Source organism: Trichosurus vulpecula, chromosome 6, assembly GCF_011100635.1.
Source record: "Trichosurus vulpecula isolate mTriVul1 chromosome 6, mTriVul1.pri, whole genome shotgun sequence".
Lineage (NCBI taxonomy): Eukaryota > Metazoa > Chordata > Mammalia > Diprotodontia > Phalangeridae > Trichosurus > Trichosurus vulpecula.
In genome coordinates this window covers 147352003-147360465 of record NC_050578.1, presented here as the reverse complement: position 1 = coordinate 147360465, position 8463 = coordinate 147352003, and the positions used below count along the sequence as shown (strand labels likewise).

At 35.5% G+C, this 8463-nt stretch overlaps 1 long non-coding RNA gene across 1 annotated transcript in view; it reads left to right on the top strand.

Annotated features, from left to right (window-relative positions):
* Window positions 1–4979: 4979 nt before the first annotated feature.
* LOC118853001 overlaps window positions 4980–8463 on the top strand; it is a 123366-nt gene continuing 119882 nt past the window's right edge. The window contains exon 1 of the long non-coding RNA XR_005010647.1: window positions 4980–5052. This is a non-coding gene — a long non-coding RNA (uncharacterized LOC118853001). The remainder of the gene's footprint in view (window positions 5053–8463) is intronic.

Below are 8463 nucleotides of genomic sequence, written 5' to 3'. Positions count from 1 at the left end.
CCACCCTTTTATGGATATGGGAGATACATAGGTGTTTACATTATACATGTTTTCAGACTTTTTAATGTATTCATTAGTTAGTTGTAGGAATTCTTTTACTCTCTTTTCTTTCTTGTCTTTAAAAAATATTTGTTGTATGAGATGATGCTTTGAGAGGATCTGAGGGAGGGATACTGGGTTGATTATGTGTAAAAACAGAGAATGTCAACAAAAACCCATTTTTAAAAATGTTCATCATATTGATCAAATCAATCTTTATATTTTCATTATCAATGAAACCAGAAAAAAAGTAGTTGCAGCTAAATGGAACAATAGCTCATAGGCGCTCATTTTATAGGCCAAGAAAGGAGTTGGCAGAGTTGATATTATCATAAGCTAAAAGGGAAAAAAAGAAATATAATTTCATGAGACATTTGGTCATCTGATATGGCAGGGTTCATGATTGGTATTTGCACAAAGAGTGTCATGAAAATAATTGCATCTTATGTAACAATACTGGTTTCAGGGGATGAAGACAAAGAACAATTATTTGAAAATTTTGATTAGACCCTCCAAAGTAAATCAACTATACTTCAATGATTTGAGATTGTAATAGTAGGACTAAATGATGATGGAGAGAAATATATGGAAAGGATGCATCAGAAATAAGTAGCAAGAGAAACTGAAGATTATACAGTAATTCATGCTTATACACACACATACACAAATGCACACATGCACACATACACACAAATATATAATTATTTCCTTCAGGAAAAAGACTGTTAGATGCTAAGCATGGAGAGCACTACATAACATCACAAAAATTAAATTGTCTATATTTAAGAGGCAAAAAGAAGACTTATTATTGATTTTGGAGTAACTCCTGAATGGACTATGAATATAATCAAATCATAGATTTCTTAAAAATCAGCATTAGTATAAAGCTAAAAGAGAGAATAAGAAAAAGATATGGCATACACTTTAGGGAAAAAAAACCCTTAAATCTTAACCTATTTAAATAAGTTATTGTTAATATAAAATGAAAAACGGATAGCAGCAATGATGACACTTATAAAATTTTTATGTAGAAGTATAACCACTGTAAATCAGTTGCCACAACTTGGAGATGAAAAGAGCCTAAAACATAACTTAGTCAGCAAACAACTGAATTACTTGCTCAAAAGGGAGAGATGGTAACCAAAGGCAATACCAGTTTAGACTATAAACTCATTTATCAAATTTTATGAAGAGAGATAATGGAAGATTAGGAGAAATGCCAACTCTGAAAATAAAGGGAAGCAGTAATAGATAAACAATCGAACAGAAACCGTGGTAAAGTAGTCAAGTACGCAAAATTATCTCAAGGTTAGTAAGGACAAAATTTTAAAGACAACAATTTAAAAAAAAACTGTGATAATGTGCATAATAAGTTTAGTATTTCCAAGTTCCTGACATATAGTAATCTTCAGGATTCAGGAATGAAAAATTAGAATTAGAATTCTCATGAATTCTTGGAGATTCCACAAGTCACGTTATTTTCTATTTATCATACCATTTTATTTCTGCATTTTTAGTAATAATGAGTGACCACAATAACAGAGAGTGAAACATTTTTCTGTTATAATGTTGTACTAAAAGTTTTGGAAATTTCTGTTAAACATATTGTGAAAATTATTTAAAATATATCCGACAATAAGCTGAATAATTTCCTTTATGTTTTTAAATTATTTCTAATGTTCTTCATTCTCTTCACTTATTATCATGGATAACTGAGTTTTGACTTAATACATAAAAATATTAATTTCAGGGCAGTTAAGCAACAAAGCAGATAGAGCACCAGCCTTGGAGTCAGGAGGACCTGAGTTCAAATCCAGCCTTGTACACTTAGTTGCTGTCCCCAATTGCCTCACCCTAGCCCCTCACAAAAGAAGGAAAGAAGAAAAAAATGAGTTTAATATTATTTACAAAGAATTGTAGTCTATAGTGACTATTGAAATACTAGAAAATTCTAGAAAAAATATTGTTTAAGTCTTCAAATAACATGACATGCATATTTCTTCACAAAGTTCATACAGAATCACATGTTAAAATAAAAAAAATATTAAAGACTGATTTTGCTTCCAAAATTAGTTATTTCTTGAAACACTACTTACAGGCTTTGCATAAATATCCCATGTTTATAAATCTATTAATATTTATTTTATTTAGAAGAATCTCTCACTGCTAGCAGCAAAAGCATGAACATACTCTTAAAACACGGCAACATTTAAAAGCAGGACTAATAGTTAGATTGTGACTGTTCTATGGACTCCTGTTTCACAGGACATACCAGAGTGTTGTAAGACCTTTTGGACTCCAGCCTTTAACAGGTAACACCAACTGCACCAATTGTTAGACAGGTAAACACACAGGAGGGCTGCTAGCAGGTGTTCTAGCACAAGTTCACTCTTGATCTGGGCAGACAGGAAGATCAGGAATGAAGTCATAAATGGGTTAGATAAGCTAGCTTACTTTATTCTATTCTAGTCTTCTCAGAGGGAGTTGCTGATAACGGGTGCACCAACTTCTACAGCATTCCCTAACCACCCTTCTCTCAGGGACCGGTGGGGGAGGGCAGCTACCCCTATGTCTCCATGGGGTCAATTGAGACAGGTACAGCATTCCAGCTTGTGCCCTCTCCTAAATCCCCTCAAGCTTCAATGGGGGATGGCTGAGGCAAACACAGATTACCCGAAGCCTCGATGGGGCCGATCAAGGCAGGTACATGCATTCCTCTACGCATTACCCAAATCCCTATGGGTTCCCCAGTTACTGAACAGTGCCCACTTGATTCATAGGACAACAGATAAAGAAGGAACATCGTCAGCAATAGCCACACAGGTTAACTTTAACAATATCGTCATTCAGCACAAGCAGAGTAAAACTCACATCATGTCACCCCCGTATCTCACTGTACAGTTGCAGTAGAACTTTTCACAAGTCATGATCCTGGGAAATATTATCTAACATCTGGAAACTATGACCATGGATCCTGAGAACTAAACTCTAAGAAAGAATAACAAAATCCTCCTTACTTACAACTCCTCTCCTAGATCCTGAAATGAAAGACCTTAAACTTTGACTTAGAATGTCAGCATTTTCTTCTTTTGTTTTCAACTTGATGTCAGTGGTTCTATTGAACACATGCTGTTTCTATGTTGTCAATTTTTCATTCTAGCAGAACAATTAAAATCCTTTTTCCTGATTCCTCTGCTGATTTTTAACTAGGATTTGTGATTCAGAAACACAAACATTTCCTCAGAAATATTGGGAAGAAATTCTGACATGGAAACTATTTTTTTTTACTGTCAATCACAATAGGACTACCTAACTTGGACTACAGCATCAGAATCCTAAACATGTAAATAGAAGAGATAAAAATGGCATGAAAGAGATCAAAGAGTGAAAATGCGAACAGACTGGACTGAGTGAACATAGAGGAAAGACCTGCCAGAGGCAATACAGTTTTGGGAGCATTGAGATACTGACTTACAAAGTATCTGAGCATGGTAGAAATGCCGAAGGTATAGAAAGTAACTCAGATTTTACAATACTAAACAAAAATATGACTAAGAGAACATCACAACCACCACCCTATGTTATTGTTATTATGTGGGTAAAGTTTGGGACAAATGTATCTATCATGCTCTGAAAGCTTAGGGTTTCTCTTCTCAAGTTTGCCTTTTATGCTAAAGACTTCTTTATTGGGTTTTCAAACAAAATCTAATTTTGGAAAGAAGGATACAGAAAAAAATTGAAAGTATATACATATACTGATAGTATTTACCTCCTCTATATATGCGCATTTATATCATCTATCTCTCTGTCCTTCTATTTCTCCATCCATTTGTGCTTTATCCTCCATATTTTTTCTTTCTGTTGTATGTACATTTCTTTTTCATGGAAAATTTTTTTCTGAGAGGCAATGTTTAGGCATTCTGCCAATCCTGACCATTTGAAAGAGACCCACCTCTGAGGAGAAGGAATACAGAAGGAGAGGTCCAGGCACATTTAAAAACATCTAAAACTAATTAGCTAACTTAATTGGAGGTTAAACACTGAAGATTATGACTAGTATGGGAGAATACTTAAACAAATGAAGTTGGAAGCTGGAAGTAATTAGCTGGGGCAATTCCAAAACTGAGGGAAATAGCTTCTAGAGTTAGAAGTATCCTAGGCTATAAGCTTACATTTAAATGTAAGACTTTAAGGCAAGTAGTTGACTGGATTTTATGCTTTGAATGATGGTATCTTTTTTTTTTTTGGAGGGGAGAAGGCAGGGCAATTGGGGTTAAGTGACTTGCCCAAGGTCACACAGCTAGTAAGTGGGTCAAGTGTCTGTGGCCACGTTTGAACTCAGGACCTCCTGACTCCAGGGCCAGTGCTCTACTCACTGCGCCACCTAGCTGCCCCTTGAATAAAAACATCTTAAGAACAAAAGTTGTATATATCATAGATCCAAATTATTACCCAAAGAATTCCCTACTGTAGCTTCTTTGATCCTACAATTACAGACTTTGAAAACTTTGGCGATCCTAACTCTGAACTGTCTTAAACGTAGTGATGTGGCAGGCAGAATTTAAGAAAGTTCAGCTTTTGAGGGTTATTTACTTAGTAGACCTACTTAAAATTTTATTTCAATACTGGCTTTTTGAAAATTTTTAGTAGAAAAGAAACACACACACAATACTTCTAAGAAATAAAGTTGAAAATTCTAGTCCCACATTGTTGGGGGCGGGAACGGGAGATGTTGGGGGCGGGAACGGGAGATGTTGGGGGCGGGAACACTTAGAGCTAGCTTGCTGCCACATTAGGAGATAAAGTAGGACTCAGCCTGTGATTGGACGATAGAGCTCGCATAGGGAGGGGTAAAGCTATAAGAGCACTCGCTTCGGGGAAGTGCGGCGTTCCGGGATGTAGTCGCGACGGAATAAAGAGCTCTCTGATTACCTCAGGTGTTCTGTCTGGTTCATCCTCCGCGAGGGTCGCGGAGGCCGGTGGCGCCCCGAAGACTCATCATGCTGCGACTTGGTGAGTGAGAGGACGGGCTAGCAGTGGGGGGACAGTAGCGCGAGTGCTGGAGATAGAGCACTCCGCACCACATTACTTTGAAAAATAAGCAAAACTTTATAATTGCTAATCTCTTTACAAGATTTTGTTCCCTCAATATATGAGACAACAAAATTTCACACAAATTTCTATTGAAGAATCCTACAAAAAGCAGAAAGAAGATAAGTAAAATGTTTGCATACATAGTGAGTTGATTTGTTTTTATGGGTGTTTTGCTAAATAGAATTTTAGTATGGCAGAGACAAATTGAAAAGGGAAAAAGTAAAAGGAATGATTTAAGGTGAAGAGCTACAACTGTTATTTCTATACAGAAAATATAACTTACTGGGTTTTTAAACATTCTGGGTGCTACTAATAGCAGGTAGGTAGGTAAGAGCAGAGGTGTTTTGCAGTCATTCATGTTTCCACCTATGTAATTCATGAAATGGCATCCAGGAAGCAGCATGAAGCCACCCAAACATATGACTCTCCAAAAGGAAGGAATCATATAAACCTGCCTTATAGCTGGAGGAAGGGTAATTGCCTGGAAGATGCTGTGTTTTCGGAGGATTTTTGAACCTAGACTTCAAATTAGAGGAGAGACAGTTCCTGAAAATTGGGAGCTTCTTGGAAAGAAGAGGATTTAGGGCTCAGCCCTGAACTTGGAGTAATGACAAGGTACTAAGCCGTGAGACAGAGAAATAAGCCACTTTAACCTGCCAGTGCCCCCAGCAACTTTGAGACTCTAAATTGTAGAACAATTGTTAACCTATATAAGTAGAGGGATTTTCCACACTGGAAACTTTCTGCATCAATGAAGTTGCAGGACCAGACCAAACTTTTTTTTTCCATCTGACTTACATTTTGGACATCATTCTGGTCTGTTAATATCTTTTTGTGTACTAGCTCTGTCATCCAATATGTTAGTTCTGAATTCTCATCAGACAATGAGGTAAACATAAATTAATGCCTTAATCTAATTGATTCCCTTCATCCAAATGAATAACAAAAGTGTGAATGACACAGAGCTAAGTATAGATCTCCAGGGTGTGCTACAAGAGATCTCCATACCAGTTGACATGAACCATTAATACCTACTCTTTGGACCTTTACATATAATCAAATCTGAATCCAGATATCTTTGCTATCAACTCCTCTACTCATTTGTAAAATCTTGTGAAAAGAAAGATTATAATTGGTAATGCCTCATGGAACAATGGGGGCTAGTCAGCGAATGATCAAAGTTCAGAAAGCTTTGTGAGAGACTCAACTATATCAGGTCAGCCCTAGGACATTTAAAGATTAAATGAAGAGAAAAGTAATGAATAGATGAAGAATGGAAATTGTACATAAATATTTCTATAACAAATTTTTTCTTATCAACTAATGGATGAGTGAAACACATCTGTTATATACCCTTACTATGTCCCAAACAATGTGCTAAGTGCTAGAGATACAGATATGAAAGCAAGAGAGACCCCGTGTTCAAGGAATTTATGGCTTAGTATGTAGATAAACACATGGAGAGGAGTGATAGTCAAGAAAAGCTATTTAGGCCTAGAAATTCACAGGGATGGTGAAGAGATCCATACAAAATTCAATATGACTTTTTTTAGAAGATATGCTAATATTAATTTAATTATGTTTCTTAGGAGAGGAGGTAAAATGTTGAGGGTAAGGTGATATATATTAGTAATAGGGAGGATGTCAAGAAAGGTTGCCTGGGACAGATGACTGAGTCATATGTGAAGTATGGTTTGTTCTTGGGTCAGCCAGATAGAAAATATATGCATTTACACCAATTCACTCCCCATCAGCTAAACTCCAACATGGAAGTTCCAAAGCTCCGTGGATTAAATGCCACAAAAATTGTGTTTGGAAGTTCAGTGATCTGGATGGCTCAGTGGCAAGTGGGATGATGTCCAGGGTGGATGAATGGCTGAATGGCTAAATGGCTCTCTCTGTCTGTCTCCCAACTCTCTCTGTCTGTCCGTCTCTCTCTGTCTCTGTCTCTCTGTGTCTGTGTCTCTGTCTCTTTCGCCCTCTCTCTTTCTCTCTTTTTCTCTCCCTCTGCTTTCCATTTTTTCAAGATAATTAATTGAGGTTCAGCAGACCAGGAATCCTACTGGTCATTTTCAAAATTATCCTGGGGCATATTTATGTCTAGGAGGCTGTTAGGCTTTCTTTAATAAACTTTTGGTGGAGCAAAGAGAAGAATCTCTGACAATATAGCATCAATTCCTCTTCTTTTTTGACCTTCACTCTACCCATTCCACCCTTATCATTTTCTACTAAATTTCTATGTTATGTTATTTTATTACAAAAATGTTCTTGCTAAAATTAAACATTTAATTCTATTATTTCTCTGATATAATTTTGTTATATCTATTTGAAATTGTCAGAATCATACCAACTTATACATTTATAAATTGGTATTTTCATTTTTATCATCAAATGTAATATGTTTTGTTTTAAATAATCCTAACTATTATTATAACCTTCCAGGAAATGATAACATAATTGAATTTTTTTCAGTATGTTTTAATTCAGACTAAGATTTTGTACCAGAGAATTAAGATCCATCCATCATATTTATAATTTAGTTATAAAGCTTAACAAACTGTCTAAGATTTGAAGTGAATTGTAAAAATAAGGACGCATGGATTATACAACTCTTTTTTATTGTAAAAGTTATCCAGGACTTTGTCTTTAGCCATACAATAAGCCTATATGTATACATATGTGCAAACATACACATATATGCCTACATCCAAACATATGTATATGGAGTGAGGGCTCATAATACTTATAGTTGAAAGAGGCATTAGATATTATCAAGTCAAACTTCCACATTTTTAAAGTTGAGGTAAATGATTTCCAGAAAAGTGAAACAATCTCCTTAAAGTGACAGAGTAAATTATTGGCAAAGCCAGGATTTATCCTGTGTCTTTCATCTTTTTGATTCATTTTCTTTTCTACTACACCATACTTGTAAGACAATTTCTTTAAGCTTCATTTCAAACTTGGCTTTGGGCTGGTTGTATTTAGTTAATTTTGGTGCCATTTTGAAAATTCTATGTCCTGAATCAATTGTGTACTTGTCTCATGGACCTGACTTTTATTTTCCTTTACAAGGGAAATTTCTGGTCCATTAGTCAAATGTATTAGTTGAAACATAGCAGAGGGGTTTGAAGAAGATGAAAACATGATCATAAGAGGAAAAGAATAAATCATTTGAAATATATTTTTCCAAATCATCCTTATAGGAGTAGAACAATATGATAGCTATTAATACTGGAAAACAAAAGGGGCCACTTCAATAATATCTGTTGTTCTGAAAATTGCTTAGTTAGAATGAAGATAATATATGGTTTGTTGTTATTTAGATAAGGA